The sequence below is a fragment of the Hypanus sabinus genome, chromosome 11 (assembly GCF_030144855.1).
Source record: "Hypanus sabinus isolate sHypSab1 chromosome 11, sHypSab1.hap1, whole genome shotgun sequence".
Taxonomy (NCBI): Eukaryota; Metazoa; Chordata; class Chondrichthyes; order Myliobatiformes; family Dasyatidae; genus Hypanus; species Hypanus sabinus.
The window spans coordinates 14,363,700-14,380,942 of record NC_082716.1 but is presented as its reverse complement, the minus strand read 5'-3'; the positions used below and the strand labels follow the sequence as shown (position 1 = coordinate 14,380,942).

General features: G+C 41.4%; 1 protein-coding gene across 1 annotated transcript in view; it reads right to left on the bottom strand.

Moving 5' to 3' along the window:
* Positions 1 to 13,626, bottom strand: part of LOC132401710 (calcium-activated chloride channel regulator 1-like) — a 64,496-nt gene extending 50,870 nt beyond the window's left edge. The window contains exon 1 of the mRNA XM_059983817.1: positions 13,546 to 13,626. The gene's annotated coding sequence lies outside the window, so the exon portion shown is untranslated. The remainder of the gene's footprint in view (positions 1 to 13,545) is intronic.
* Between the last annotated feature and the right edge of the window lie 3,617 nt (positions 13,627 to 17,243).

The following is a 17,243-nucleotide window of genomic DNA, read 5'->3' as shown; positions in this document are numbered from 1 at the left end:
TGCAGTGCAATCAATGCAAAAAATACTAAATACTGGACTTAAGGTGTTATACTTATATGCACACAGCATAAGGAATAAGGTGGATGATCTTGTTGTACAGTTACAGGTTGGCAGTTATGATATTGTGGCCATCACTGAAACGTGGCTAAAGGATGCATGTCTCTGGGAGGATAAGCAGGTAGGTAGAGGGAGTGGTGTGGCTTTAATGGTAAGAAATTATATAAAATCATTAGAAAGAGTTGACGCAGGATTGGAAGCTACAGAATCTTTATGGGTTGAGCTAAGAGATCGCAGGGGTAGAGGACATGGATGGCAGTTATCTACAGGCCTCCAAACAGCTGCAGTGATGTGGACTACAAATTACAACAGGAAATAGAAAAGGCTTGCCAGAAGGGCAATTATGATAATTGTAGGGGATTTTAACATGGGAGTGGATTGGGAAAATCAGGTCGACACTGGATCTCAAGAGAGAGAATTTGTAGAATGTCTATGATATGGCTTTTTAGAACAGCTTGTTGTTGAGCCCACTAGGGAATCAGCTGTACTGGATTGGGTATTGTGTAATGAACCAGAGGTGATTAGAGAGATTGAGGTGAAGGAACCCTTAGGAGGCAGTGATCATAACATGACTGAGATCACTGTGAAATTTGAGAAAGAGAAGCTGAAATCCAATGTGTCAATATTTCAGTGGAGTAAAGAAAATTACAGTGGCATGAGAGAGGAACTGGCCAAGGTTGACTGGAAAGGGACACTAGCAGGAAGGACAGCAGAGCAGCAGTGGCTGGAGTTTATGCGAGAAGTGAGGAAGGTGCAAGACAGATATATTCCAAAGAAGAAGAAATTTTCAAATGGATAAAGGTTGCAATCATGGCTGACAAGAGAAGTCAAAGCCAAAGTAAAAGCAAAGCAGAGGACATACAAGGAAGCAAGAATTAGTGGGAAGACAGAGGATTGGGAAGTTTTTAAAAGCTTACAAAAGGAAACTAAGAAGGTCATTAAGAGGGAAAAGATAACTATGAAAGGAAGCTTGCAAATAATATCAAAGAGGATACTAAAAGCTTTTTCAAGTATACAAAGAGTAAAAGACAAGTGAGAGTAGGTGTAGGACCGATTGAAAATGATGCTGGAGAAATTGTAATGGGAGATGAGGAGATGGCGGAGGAACTGAATGAGTATTTTGCATCAGTCTTCACTGAGGAAGACATCAGCAATATACCGGACATTCAAGGGTGTCAGGAAAGAAATATGCGCAGTCAAAATTATGACAGAGAAAGTACACAGGAAATTGAATAGTCTAAGGGTAGATAAATCTCCTGGACCAGATGGAATGCATTCTCATGTTCTGAAGGAAGTAGCAGTGGAGATTGCAGAGGCATTAGCAATGATCTTTCAAAAGTCGATAGATTCTGGCCTAGTTCCGGAGGACTGGATAATTGCAAATGTCAATCCACTATTTAAGAAGGGGGCAAGGAAGCAAAAAGGAAATTATAGACCTGTTACCTTGACATTGGTAGTCGGGAAGTTGTTGGAGTCGATTGTCAAGGATGAGGTTACAGAGTACCTGGAGACATGTCAAGATAGGCAGAACTCAGGATGGTTTCCTTAAAGGAAAATCCTGCCTGACAAACCTAGTGCAATTTATTGAGGAAATTACAAGTAGGCTAGACGAGGGAGATGCAGTGGATGTTGTGTATTTGGGTTTTCAGAAGGCCTTTGACAAGGTGCCGCACATGAGTTTGCTAAACAAGATAAGAGCCCAGCGAATTACAGGAAAGTTACATACGTGGATAAGGCATTGGTTAATTGGCAGGAAACAGACTAGGAATAAAGAGATCCCATTCTGGTTGGCTGCTGGTTACCAGTGGTGTTCCACAGAGGTCCCTGTTGTGGCCGCTTCTTTTTACATTGAATATCAATGATTTGGATTATGGAATAGATGGCTTTGTGGCTAAGTTTGCTGATGATACAAAGATAGGTGGAGGGGCTGGTAGTGCTGAGGAAACAGAGAGTCTGCAGAAAAACTTGGATAGATTGGGGGAATGGGCAAAGAAGAGGCAAATGAATTACAATGTCAGAAAATGTACGGTCATGTACTTTGTTGGAAAAAATAAATGGGCAGACTATTACTTAAATGGGGAGAGAATTCAAAGTTCTGAGATGCAACAGGACTTGGGAGTCCTCGTGCAGGATACCCTTAAGGTTAACCTCCAGGTTGAGTCAGTGGTGAAGAAGGCAAATGCAATGTTGGCATTCATTTCTAGAGGAATAAAGTATAGGAGCAGCGATGTGATGTTGAGGCTCTATAAGGCACTGGTAAGACCTTATTTGGAATACTGTGTGCAGTTTTGGGCTTCTTATTTAAGAAAGGATGTGCTGACATTGGAGAGGGTTCAGAGAAGATTCACTAGAATGATTGCGGGAATGAGAGGGTTAACATATGAGGAACGTTTGACCGCTCTTGGACTCTACTCCTTGGAGTTTAAAAGAATGAGGGGGGACCTCATAAAAACATTTCAAATGTTGAAAGGCTTGGACAGAGTGGATGTGGCAAAGTTCTTTCCCATGGGTGGGGGAGTCTAGTACGAGAGGACATGACTTGAGGATTGCAGGGCGCCCATTCAGAACAGAGATGCAAAGAAAATTTTTTAGCCAGAGGTTGGTGAATCTATGGAACTTGTTGCCATGAGTGGCAGTGGAAGCCAAGTCATTGGGTGTATTTAAGGCAGAGATTGATAGGTATCTGAGTAGTCAGGGCATCAAAGAATATGGTGAGAAGGTGGAGAAATGGGACTAAAGGGGAGATTGGATCAGCTCACGATGAAATGGAGGAACAGACTTGATGGGCCGAATGGTTGACTTCTGCTCCTTTGTCTTATGGTCTTATCTGCATACCTATCAAACAATCATTGTGATTCAATTCCTACTGCTGTCTATAAGGAGTTTGTAAGGTTTACCTTGCAACTGCACATTCCAAAAACATACACTTAAGGCTGGTGATTTGTGGGCATGCTATGTTGGCTTCGGAAGTGTGGTGATACTTGTGGGCTGCCCACAGCACAATCTAACTGATTTGATTTGATACAAACAATGTGTTTCATTGTAGATTTTTTCAATGTTTCGATGTACATGTGACAAATAAGTCAAAGTTAATTTTTTATCATAGAACAGTTCTATGTCCGATGTTCTAACTTTGAGATCCATATTGTAATTTTAGAAATTCTGTTATGCAGTGCATATAACCATTGAACCATGTGATAGAGAGCATGTCCTGCTTGGTCCAGAGTCCCTGATGATGGATGCTACTTCACATCTACAGGAAACATTCACACAGAAAAGCAGCATCCATCATCAGAGACCTCTACCACCCAAGACACGTTCTCATCTCACTGCTGCCATCAGGAGGAAAGTACAGAAGCCTCAGGACTCTCGCAATGAGATGTAGGAATACCTCTCAACTATCAAGGTCATGAACAAAAGTAATGACTTGACTCAACTTTACTTGCCGTTTCATTGAACTATTCCCACATCCAATGGATTCATTTTAAAGAACTCTTCATCTCACGGTCTCAATATTTATTGTTTATTTATATTATTGTTTCTTTTCTTTGCATATGCACCAATTGTTGTTTACTGGGTAAAAGCATTAATTTGGCAGTCATTCATTGATTCTGTTATAGTTACTATTCTTTAGATTTGTTGATTATGCCCACAAGAAAATGAATTTCCGGTTTGTCAATTGCAGTACGTAGAACTACAATGTTGTGGCCTTTACTGAAACTTGGTTGAAAAGGGGCAGGAATGAGTGATTAATATTCCAGGTTTTTGAAGTTTTAGAAAAGATAGAAGAGGAGGTAAAAGGAGGGTGGGGAGGGAGTTGCACTACTAATCAGGGACAATATCACAACTGCACTCAGGGGAGACATAATGGAGGGGTCAGAAACTGAGTCCATTTGGGTGGAACTCAGGAATAAGCAAGATGTGATCACACAAATGGGATTGTACCTCAGACCCCCTAACAGCCACCAGGACATTGAGGAACAGATATGTAAGCAGATTAAGGAAATGTGCAAAAGTAACAGGATTGTTTTCATGAGGGGTTTCAACTTCCCTAATATTAGTGCAAGGGATTAGATGGGGCAGAACTTGTTAAGTGTTTCCAGCTAGGCATCTGAAATCAATATTTGGGCTGTTCAATGAGAGGAAAGGCTGTACTGGACCTGATGTTGGGTAATGAGTCTGACCTGGTGACTGACCTTACAGTGGGTGAACAGTTAGGAAACCGTGACCAAAAATCATTAACTTTCTGGATAGCTATAGATAAGAATAGGTATGGTTCTTGTGGGAGAAAAATTACAAGGGCAGTAGGCAGGAACTAAGATATGTTCATTGGAACCACTTTTTCTCTGGCAAGTCTGGGTTAGACATGTGGAACGTTTAAAGATCAATTAGACAGAGTAGAGGAAAGGTATGTAAAGGGGGGGTTGTGGGGAGTAATTTTATTACTCAGAATCATGAATGTCTGGAATGCACTGCCTAGTATGGTGGCTGAGGGAAATACATTGGATACTTTTAAGAGACATTTGGATAGGCACATGGATATAAGGAAGATAGAGGGTTTTGGACATGGTGAACGTAGGATGGATTAGTGTTTGGTGTTTTTGATTTGCTTTTTAGCTGGTTTGGCACAACTCTGTGGGCTGAATGGTCTGTTTCTGTGCTGTAATGTTCTGTGTTCTATGGTGAAAACCGTGATTCTAAGATTCCATCTATTTTAAAAGAACATTTTTACAAATGTCTTTTTCTTGAATAAAATGAGAGGTTGTCTATTATCTAAGGTACCTCACCATAACAGATACTTAAAATGAGTGCAATTGCATAAATCTGATTGCTTTGCTGAAGCATCTGAATGTCTCTTAGTCTTTTTGTGTGTTAATAACAAGTCATAGAACTCTACAGCAGAGAAACAGGACCATCAACCCATTTATTCTGTGCTGAGCTATTCATCTGCCACGTCCCATTGACCTGCAACCACACAATAGCCCTACACACCCCTCCCTCCAAATACCTTTTGAAATTGTTTTTAAAAGTTCAAATCAAATCTGTATCCACTACTTCTATTGGGAGTTTGTTCCACACTCTCAACACCCACTGAGTTAAGAAGTTCTCCCTCAGGTTCCACTTAAATATTTCACCTTTCAACCTTTACCTGTAACCTTTAGTCCTAGTCTCAACTAACTGAAGTGGAAAAAAATCCGCTTGCATTTATACTAACAATGCATTTCTTAATTGTGTATGTCTTAATCATATCTCTCCTCGTTCATCTATGCTCCAGGAGATAAAGTCCCAACTTATTCAGTCTTTCCCTATAATTAGGTTCTCAGGTCTTGGCAACTTTTTCTTGGTGCTCTCTCAACCTTATTTTCTTTCCTGTTAGTAGATTGCCTTGCCTTGCCTTGCTTTGCCTTGCCTTGCCTTACGCCCTTAACCCCGGTGGAGTCGTCCGGACGCTGTCATGACAAGTTTTGCACCAGTCTGTTCCATCTGTCATGGTTGTGTGCCAGAGCCTGGGTCACTGCAAATGTTTTCCCTGTCCATTCTTTAATGTTGTCCATCCATCTTTTCCTCTGTCGACCTCTCCTTCTTTTCCCCTCCACAGTTCCACAGAACAGTCTTTTCAAGGCCACTGGATCTTGTTACATGGCCGTACCATCTCAGCTTTCTTTTTTTCACCATTGTTAAAAGGTCTTCATGGGGGCCAATGTGGTGCTGGATGGTCTTGCGGACCTGTTCGTTTGTGATGTGGTCCAAGAATCAGATGGCCAAGATGTTGCGATAGCATCTCATTTCCAAAGCCTGTATCTTTCTCTGTAGCTCTGCTGTGAGGGTTCGTGTCTCACATGCATACAGAAAGATGGAGAATACCAATGCACGCAGGAATCTGATCTTGCACTTCATGGTGATGTTGCTGTCCCTCCATATTGTCTTGAGTTTTGATAGTACAGTTACTGTCTGTATGGTTCTTGATGGGACTTCTGGTCTTGATCCTTCATCACTAATGATTGCCCCCAGGTATTTGAACTGCTGCACTGTCTCAAGTTTCTGACCATGGACTGAAATGTCTGTTGTGATGGCACCATTGGCATTTGCCAGGAGTTTGGTTTTCTCAGCACCTATCTCCATTCCAAACTTTGTGGAGACTCTGTCATGATGGCTGACCAGGTTGGCCAGTCCGTCCTCTATTCCTGCAAGTCCATCAATGTTGTTGACAGATCTTAGGTTTGTGATGTTCCTCCCTCCGATACTGACTGTGCCCACATGATCTTCAAGGACAACACTCATGATCCGTTCAAGGAAGATGTTGACGAGAGTGGGGGAGAGGACGCAGCCCTGACCAAATCCTACAGAAGTAAGGAACCACTCCCCAACGTGCCCTGAGCGAGTACTGCACTGGTTGCTTTGGCATAAAGCTGATGGATTATATGAATCAGCTTCTGCCCCATGTTGAATTTCTTCATTGTGGCCCATAAGGCATCATGCCAGACTCTGTCAACCGCCTTCTTGAAGTCTATGAAGACATGGTAGAACTCTCACTGGTGCTGAAGGTGTTTCTCACAGAGGGTGTGGAGGTTGAAAATCTGCTCAGTGGTGCTTCTGTCCTTACAGAAGCCTGCTTGTTCCTTGGCAATGATGTCTTTTGCCTGAGGTCTCAGTCTGTTCAAGATGATTACCTTACTTACATTACCTTACTTACATGACTATAGTTCTGGTAGGTTACCAGAACTATACTCAGTACTTTAAATTAGATCTCAATGTAACTTCCCAACTCCTGTACATAATACTCTGGCTAACCATCTCACTGTGAGCTCATAATGATTTAGCTATTACTCTGAATGAAAACAAAGAGAAACAATGATGAAAAGGGCATTTCCAATAAATGAACAGATCTAGTGTAAATATGATTTCGGTAAACACAAATAAATGTTTGAATATTTCTTTAAGGGTAAGTATGACTACTGACCCCACACCCATGCATATTTACTTTTCTCCAGAATAAATTTATATTAAAATTGACTAAGTATTTTAAAGTACAAATAACGAAGGAAAAGGGCCCATCATATACATATATTGGTCTATAATTTATACGTAATCATTGGAGTTCATGGTTGTATAATCAATCTAGACTGCTTTACTTTGTATACTGGTGGTATCAAAATGGTTCTGCCCCGAAAAAACAAGTCCAAGTGAAGCATAAATAAAAGTCCATGCAGCATCCAAGGAAAAGGATTTGAACTTTCTCTAGTGTTGTGTGCTAGCTAACTAACTAAACGTTTTCTACATGTTCTCTGTGAATCCTCTGCATGAGGATTTTCTGACATCCATTTCTGTCCTTCCAAATGGGTCCTGTGAGTATTTCACTGTTCTTCTGCTATCCCTGTTGTCTTGCCACTTTCCCTCTTTCTTCTTCTCTCACTAGAAAATCTCAGCAAAGTGTTTGTCACAACCAAGGATTCAGTAGCGCAGCAGATACAGCAATTGCACTTGTAAATATGCATGTGTCAGCTAACAATTACTTAGTTGAGATGATTTTTGAATTCCATTCTTCACGTCATAGCACATGTCGAGACTTGAGCAAAGCACAGCAACGTTTCGCTGCCTGCTTGCTTTCAGCCTTGCCTGGGAAAATAGGACTGTCGAGTCAACCGACTCTGAAGACTAGCGATGTTTGTTTTATATTTAGATATTCCTTTCAGCCGCAAGGTTGGCTTCATTTTCCATGTTTTATTTCCCCCCTAACTCTGTTTGCATCAAAGTCTGTGAACTATTGACCTGCTTCAATGTTTCTCGCTCCACAATTGGCCCATATTTGAATGCAGTGACAGTGTTTTGCTCAGTTGCAATGATCAGAATTTGGAAAACAAAACAGATTAACATTTACCCTTAGAATGTTAAATAGTGAAACATAAAGGTCTTTTGACAGTTTTACAGAATTCCTGTAAGCTAAACAATTGGCTTTTCTGACAATGAATCTACTTAAACTCAGTTCCAGTGATCTCTCACTGTAACAAAACATTCCTTGCCAAGAGAAATTTGGAGAAGTACATAGATGGGAGAGGTATGATTGGCCATGGTCCAGATGCAGGTTGATGGGAATAAGCACAATAACAGTTCGGCATGGACTCATTGGGACATAGTGCTCCATAACTCAATGATTCTATGATAATAAATGTGATTCTGATTTTGAGTCAGATATAATGTCAAATTCTAGGCTATCTCAATAATTTGTGAATTTATTGAAGAGACCCCAACTGGATTTAGTCAGCCGTGTTCAGATTGGTTCTGCATTAAGTTCCAACTGAAGCATGGTTGCTATAGTGTCAAAACAGCTTTTTGTGCCCATAGCTCAGGTCATACAGCTTGTGTTTCACCAGGATCTGACAGGATCAGCCTTGGACAGTGAGCTGTTAACTAACCAGGACCTGGCATCTCAAACCTTCTCACTTGGTTTGAAAATGAAGACAGAAACAAAGCACATCTGTCTGAAGATTAGCAACTTGAAACAACTACTAGTAAGAACATTGATCTACCATATCTGCAATCTCAGTATCCGGTGCAGCAAGGCTGGAATGCAAAGAGGAATCACAATGGGCATGCATGCAGAGAGTGTGTGGCATTTCAGTAACTGTGGTAACAGATTTCCGTCCTACAAAATTTACATCCTCCCTGTGCTATCACTGGTTCAGTGACACTAAGTGCAGGGACATCTTCCACCATTACTGTCTCCATTAGATCTTTATGGTTATTGCAGTCAATTTATGCCTGACATCAATGGACAACATTCCCAATGATGACTGGAATTGACACATTAGCTATTGTTACGAAGGATTAACAGCTCTGATGGGCAGAAGGGTGCAGGGTTGCCCATGTCCCCCTCCCCTGGGAGAATTACAAACCGTTACTGTTGCCAGGCTGCTAATGAGAGAGAAAGAGATGGAACAAAAACATACTGGGACTGGAACATTTGCTTCAGATAAGGGAGAGATAACACAGGGAGAAAGAGACTGTTATTCCACCATATTATGACTCCTGAAAGACTTATGGCTTCGGAGAAGGATTGTTTACTTGGTACCATTCTGTTCATTAAAATTCCACAGTGGACAGCCAGAGTGGGCTGGTTTGATGGACTAAGCCATTCAAAACTGATTGACACCTGAGACCCAGTGAGTAGGGATAAAAGTGAGGTCTGGAGAGACACCCCTCAGACACACCAAGAGGCACACTAGTGAGCACTGCTTAAGTGTTGGAGCCCACAAGAAGGTGTGGGGGCATTGGAGACCGAATGAAGGTTCGGTCAATTTTAACTCACAGTGTTTATAGCGAGGCTGGTGGGGGTTTGTGTGTGTGTCCACCCTTGCCTGGGTGACGAGTCCACCATAGAAGAACGGTCTAGCTAAAGGACAGAGGGGTCATACCTGAATGGCCACAACAACACATCGACAGATCAAGATCGTAAAGGAAGGTTTGACTGGCTGTCACTGTTTGATCTCTCTCTCTCTCTCTCTCTCTCTCTCTCTCTCTCTCTCTCTCCCCCTCCAACAGTAACAACAAAAGAACCAACAACTACCTCAACCTACATGAACTGAACTGAACTTTATACTTTCCCATGATAATTCCTTATCCCCTAGACAATGATAGAGCTTATTTATTATTGATTATTATTATACCCACACTTTTAGGTTTAGTATTGCTAACGTGTATTATCTGTATATGTGCATTGTTGATATTGATTTGTATATTTTACTAATAAACACTGTTTTGAAAATAGTACCAGACTCCAATGGACACTTCTGTTTTTGCTGGTAAGACACCCAGTTACGGGGTAAGTGACAAATTGGGGGCTCATCTGGGATTTGATACCAAATTGGGGGGCCAGTGAATCGGGCTATAAGTCCATTATTTGTTCTGGTTGCATGGGTAACCAGACGGGAAACCAGTAAGATGGATATTGATGAATTTATACAAAACCCGACTTTGAAGGCGCTAGAGAGTGCCAAAAAGATGGACTCAGTGAATATTGCAAAAGGTTTAAGTCTCCCAGAGGTAAAGTCATCAATGAAAAAGTGGGAGGTACAGAGGGCTATAGACCAGTATTATATATCCGAGGATATGTTCACACCTGATGCATTGAACCTGTTCCCTGAAAAGAAACCAGTTGTTGGGGTGGCTCAGTTAGAGATGGAAAAAATAAGGTTGGAGATGGAGAAGAGGAAAATGGAATATGAGATCCTGCTAAAGGAGCTGGAGGTGAAAAGGGAGAAAGAAAGAGCTGAGTTGGTTGAGAAGGAGAAACAGAGGGAGCATGAACTTAGGTTGAAACAGCTGGAAGCAGAGGAGGAAGAAAGGAAAGCTGAGAGGAGGAAAGAGGAAACTAAAAGGCAGATGGAGGAGGAAGAGAAACAACGGCAGTTTGAGAGGGAGAAATGGCAACATGTGGGTAGTGAGGCAGACCAAGAGGAGAAGTTTAATGTTAGTAGGGAGTTTAGGTTAGTAACTCCGTTCGAGGAGATGGGTGTTGATAGTTACTTCTTGCATTTTGAAAAGGTGGCAGTGAATCAGAAGTGGCCCAGAGATCAATGGGTGGTGTTGTTACAAAGTGCATTAAAAGGGAAGGCTCAACGGGCATATGTGGCATTGTCCATGGAAGAGTCTGAGGATTATGAAGAAGTAAAAGAGGCTATCCTTCGGGCCTATGAGTTGGTACCTGAAGTGTATAGACAAAAGTTCAGAGATTTAAAGAAACTGTGGAATCAGACTAATGCAGAGTTTGCCTATGAAAAGGGTGTACTCTTGGATCGTTGGTGTGCTGCAGAAAAGGTGGAAGAGGATTTCCATCATTTCAGAGAGTTAATTCTGATTGAGGAATTTAAAGGTTGTGTTTCGGACAATATCAGGATGTATCTGAATGAGAAAACGAATAAGTCTATATCAGAATTAGCCAGGTTCGCAGATGAATATGCCCTAACCCACAAGACAAAGTTTTCCTCGAATAAGAGTTACCAGAAAGGCAGTAGGGACGGTAAAGAAAGCCCACCGGCTAAGGTAGAGAATAAGCCGGGAGCTAGTGGTAAAGGTAAGGAGGAGGACAAGCAGGCTGGCAGGAAGGTTCCCGGCTTGACCTGTTATAATTGTGGAAAGGTTGGTCATATAGCATCTAAGTGCTTTGCTCCAAAGAAGGAGACAGGAAAAAGGAAAACTGCAGTCCCTACAGGGTGTATTGAGTCGATCAGCAAATCAACGAGGAAGGTAAAGGTAGATGGAGTACGAGAGTAGCGTGAGAAATTTATTTCAGAAGGGACAGTGTCTGTGAAAGAAGAAGAGACCCCAGTTCCAGTGAGAATCTGGAGACATACTGGGGCTGATCAGTCATTGATCCTAAGTAAGGTGCTAGATTTTGGTCCTGAAACTGGAGAGGTGGTATTAAGAGGTATAGGAAAAGGGTTATTCAAGCATGTGATTTGGAGAAACAGAATCAAAAGTGTTGTTTTGACAAAGGGGGATCACTTGCAGATGTTAAACTGAAAACTAATAGAATGAAGGGTCCTGAAGATAAAATTAATGACTTACTCAAAAATAAAGAATTGTGTGGAAGTTCAGAAAATGGGCTAAGTTTGGAAAACATTGGTGATAAGATAACTCCTATGAAAGGAGTATCTGAAAGCCTATTCCACACTGGTGAGCAAGCTAACCATGTGAGAGTTAAGTGGAAAAGGAACAAAGGTTAACAAAATGGCACGTAAAATAACAGGATCTGGTTTTGAGGGAATTCGACAAAGCATGTAAAAAATAAAGACAACACCATGGAAGATTGAATGTTAAGTTTAAAAGTAAAATAAAGATTAGTATTTGCACAAACTTCTGTAATGTACTACAGTATAACCACACATGTATTGGTTCACACCTAAGCTAAGAAAATAACCCCTTTAGTTTTTTTTTGCTGACAAAAAGAAAAAACCAGGAGATTATTAAATTGGAGTCTGATGCTACAAGAGTTTGATATTAAGATACACCATATTAAAGGAAGTGACAATGTAATCGCTGACTGTTTATCTAGATGCTAAGTGAAGGTATATCTGTACTGCTTTATAGTTAAGAACACTTCTGTATTTTTTTTTGGCTAAACTCTGTAATCCTGTAAAATGCTGTACTAGTTAATTTTCGCCTTTGGTGAAAATTCCTAGAAGGATGGGGGTGTTACGAAGGATGAACAGCTCTGATGGGCAGAAGGGTGCAGGGTTGCCCATGTCCCCCTCCCCTGGGAGAATCACAAGTCGTTACTGTTGCCAGGCTGTTAATGAGAGAGAAAGAGATGGAACAAAAACATACTGGGACTGGAACATTTGCTTCAGATAAGGGAGAGATAACACAGGGAGAAAGAGATTTGTTGTTCCACCATATTATGACTCCTGAAAGACTTATGGCTTCGGAGAAGGATTGTTTAATTGGTACCATTCTGTTCATTAAAATTCCTCAGTGGACAGCCAGAGTGGGCTAGTTTGATGGGCTAAACCATTCAAAACTGATTGACACCTGAGACCCCGTGAGTAGGGATAAAAGTGAGGTCTGGAGAGACACCCCTCAGACACACCAAGAGGCACACTAGTGAGCACTGCTTAAGTGTTGGAACCCACAAGAAGGTGTGGGGGCATCGGAGACCGAATGAAGGTTCGGTCAATTTTAACTCACAGTGTTTATAGCGAGGCCGGTGGGGGCTTGTGTGTGTGTCCACCCTTGCCTGGGTGACGAGTCCACCATAGAAGAACGGTCTAGCTAAAGGCAACAGGGGTCATACCTGAATAGCCACAACAACACATTGACAGATCAAGATCGTAAAGGAAGGTTTGACTGGCTGTCACTGTTTGATATCTCTCTCTCTCTCTCTCTCTCTCTCTGTTACAACAAAAGAACCAACAACTACCTCAGCCTGCATGAACTGAACTGAACTTTATACTTTCCCATGATAATTCCTTTTTCCCTAGACAATGATAGAGCTTATTAATTATTGATTATTATTATACCTACACTTTTAGGTTTAGTATTGCTAATGTGTATTATCTGTATTTTTGAATTGTTGATATTGATTTGTATATTTTACAAATAAACACTGTTTTGAAAATAGTACCAGACTCCAAAGGACTCTTCTGTTTTTGCTGGTAAGACACTCAGTTATGGAGTGCATAACAATACTAACACTAAATATACATTTTAAGCAATAAATATCATGAACATGAGATGAGTCCTTGAAAGTGAGTCCGTAGATTGTCCACAGTTCAGTGATGAGGTAAGTGAAGTTGAGTGAAATGACCCATCTGGTTCAGGAGCCTATTGGTTGAGGGGTAATAACTGTTCCTACACCTAGTGCTGTGAGTCCTGAGGCTCCTGTAACCTCTTGATGAAAGCAGCAATTAAACAGTAGAGTTTACAGAAAATTTCTGTTTATTAGAAAAACATGCAACAATTATGTATAGTCAATAATAAGAGATAACTCACGTCTCTCCTTCCATTCACAGGATTCAAGAGCAATGACCAGATGTCCAGTCTCAACTTGACAAATTCTTTTGCAGCTGTTACAGACTTGGTCAAAGTAGAATTCCAACAATCTTGCTCTTTATACTATCTAACGGACATGGCCAGAATGCAAAGGAAATTACTGCCTGTGATATTCATGACAATAGGATAATTTTGGCATAACACCAATGATACACTTCCACATCCAATCTACAATTTCGGCCTTTACACTGTATATTAACCCATTAAAGCCAGTGTATCATTATTCCACATGGTATAACTGCGACAAACACTTTTGACAACAGTGAATTAATCGACTTAACAGCAGTTGGTCGGGCTACAGAATGCATATTAATTGCCATGTGAGTGCACCAAATATGCTGGACAAACATAGAAACATAGGAAACCTATAGCACAATACAGGCTCTTTGGCCCACAATGCTGCACTGAACATGCACTTACTTAGAAATTACCGAGGGTTACCCATAGCCCTCCATTTTTCTAAGCTCCATGTACCTATCCAGGAGTCTCTTAGAAGACCCTATCGTATCCTCCTCCACCATCATTGCCAGCAGCCCATTCCACGCACTCACCACTCTCTGCATAAAAAACTTATCCCTGACACTTCCTCTGTACCTGCTCCCCAGCACCGTAAACCTGTATTCTTCCGTGCTAGCCATTTCAGCCCAGGGAAAAAGCCTCAGACTATCCACATGATCAATGCCTCTCATCATCTTACACACCTTGGATTGAGGGATGACTGCACAAGCATGTGGACATCAGCGAGTTAGACCAGCTTGAAGAGCTTAAAAGGCAACCAGATATTCAGGTGGAGAATAAATTTTGGTTCAAGATGGCACTGCTGAAGCTCAGAGACGACTTGCTGGTGGCCAATGAAAGAAAGACAGCAATTAAATACTTAGCTACTCACACTTTTTTCCGGTAGACAGTTGTTTGTGGCTTCTCTGTCTGAGTTGAATCACCTGTAGGACCTGATATTTTTGCGATGTGGGCTGGGGTCTCAGAGACGCAGGACGATTGCAGCACGTCCAGGTCAGAGATGCTGGAGCGGACTTGGAAAGAATTTGATTTGGCAGAGCGGAGGTGGGGTGAAGTCAAAGAAAGAGCAAAGGTTTGATCTATTTAAGAGTCGAGCCAAATTGGTTGCCACCAGGTTCCGATATGGCCCAAATATGGAGTGAGAGACACTGAAGCAGGTCGATAGTTTACAGACTTTAATGCAAACAGTGTTAAAGGGAAAAGAAAACAATAAACTCTAGGCCAAACAGGGCCATTAACTAAAACTATCAAATGGAAAACAAAGCCTACACTGCAGCTGAAAAGTACAACTGGGAATAAAATGAATACCACGGGTCTTCAGAGTCGGTTGACTCGACAGTCCAATTTCTCAGGCAAGGTAGAATGCAAGCAGGTAGCAAAGTGTTGCTGTGTCCAAGTCTCAACAAATACTACGACAAAATGAATGGGTTAAATACTATCAGAATAAAATTATAATTAGCTGACACATGCATATTCACGAGTGCAATTGTTGTATCTGCTGCGCTGCCAAATCCATGGTTGTGATATTGGTAAGTCAGGTACTAGCTGAATCAAGGTGGTGGTGCCCGAGCCTGAGGGCGTATCAAAGCAGTAAAGAGTGAGAAACTACCCGAGGTTGGACAATTTAAGTGCCAGCCAGATTGAAATGGTCAGGGAGTCAGGGTTGGAGTCCATGGACAGTCCAGTTCGGCTCACTGCTCTACAGGGTTTGCTGCTCTCTCTGCTGGACTGATGCTGTGGCCTGCAACGAGTAGATTTCTGGATCAGCTTCAGTGATGCCTGGCTTTGTGAACTTCAGTTCTGAATGCTGTTTCCTTGCTTTTATTGTTTGCATGAAGTATTTTTTCTCTCTCTCTGCACACTGGGTGTGTGATGGTTTTCTTTTATTTTTAGTGGGTTCCATTCAATTTCTTTGCTTCGTCGGTGCCTGTAAGGAGACAAATCTCAAGGTTGTATAGAGCATACACCCTTTGGTAATATGTGTATTTTGTACTTTGAACTTTGATTTGGTGAAAAGAACAGTGTTTGTCACTGTTCTATCATCTGACACAAAGATAATCAAGAAGCAATTGTTAAAATTTGAATGTTTGCTGAGTATGTGCAGAGTTCCACTACCCATGTGACTTTTCACATCTCCACTGTCTGGAAGGAGCTTGTACATTTGCTCGATGACCATTTGGGCTTCCTCTGGGTGTTCTGATATTCTCCCACATTCTATAGACATGCAGGTTAGTAGGTTCATTGGTCACATGGATGTTGTTGAGCAGCACAGGCTAGTTGGGCCAGAAGGGCTGTTACTGTGCTATATCACTAAATGATTGGTTTTATCCATCTTATCCGATGATGACAGTATCTGAAACCTGTGTGGGAGAGTTTTTAAAAGAGGAAAAGTCATTGCACTGGGTAGTTCCACTCTCTTGACCTCATAAGTCCATTAGGAGTAATCTTCCTTGTTTGCAATGGAGGACCATGACTTCTGTGCCATGTCTTTTGCTCCTTATGAAATGTTGCAGAGCCACCTTCCTGGTCATTGAATCTCACTGTTGGTCTTATCCATCTAGTCCATCGGATCTGACTTTGCGTGCTAGGACAGGTATGTATGTCCTTATCTCACCAGAGTATGAGGCCTGCCAGCTATGCTCACCTACAGTAGTTTAACCTGCCTGATGAAGCATTAAAACAGGATATAGCCACTGTTGCATGCAAATAACTATATGGAGCAACTGGTGAGAGCTGAGTGTCCCTTGGGGACGAAAGATGGGGGAGCTGCCACAGAGTGGACATGACAAGCCTCTTCACCAGAGCTGCTACCACTCACTCTTACACCATCTCTAAACAAAATTAAAATAAAAACTCTGCTCAGATTTACTTTATTGTTCAAAAGACTTTCTGAAAAGTTGTTTCCTTTGCATTGTGATTATGTCCGTTTCACATGATATATTATGAAAGCATTTGGAATTAATCCTCAGCTGGGTTCATGATCAGTGCTAAGGAACTTGGCAAGTTAAGACTGGCCATCAAGCCATGGCCTTGGAGTCCTGTGAACAGAAGTTTTGTCTTTTGCTGTTGACTTTATGTGACTTCTGCATTTTTTTATTTACAACAAAACTGAGATTTCTTGTAAATCTCCACTGTACTAGTTTGATTTTTACACCAATATTAATTAGACCTGAACCATAACCAGAAATGTCTGTGCTGACATAATACTCCATAATACACAGTTCTTTTAGCATCCAGATATCTTTTGATCTCAGCTACGAATATACTCAGCAAGTGTGCTTCCAGAGACGTCTTTGATAAAATATTGACAAACCACAAGATAAAGAAATTCTCCAATCACTGCCTTGAATACCTAACCACTCATCTTAAGAATGAATTTAGTTAGATATGAGAAATGTCATCTCTACAAAAGAGCTTGATATGCTTCAGTGATCACCTCCAAATTATTCTGAATTCTACACAATATATTCCCAGATCAGTTACTCTCTCATCTTTGGTTTACTACCCATTCTAGGAATTACTTTTGTGATCCTTCATTCAATGCCTTTTACCTCATTTATCCTTCTTTATGGAGCGAGACCTGACCTGCACATGTGGCCTAATTGACACCGTAGTCAGGA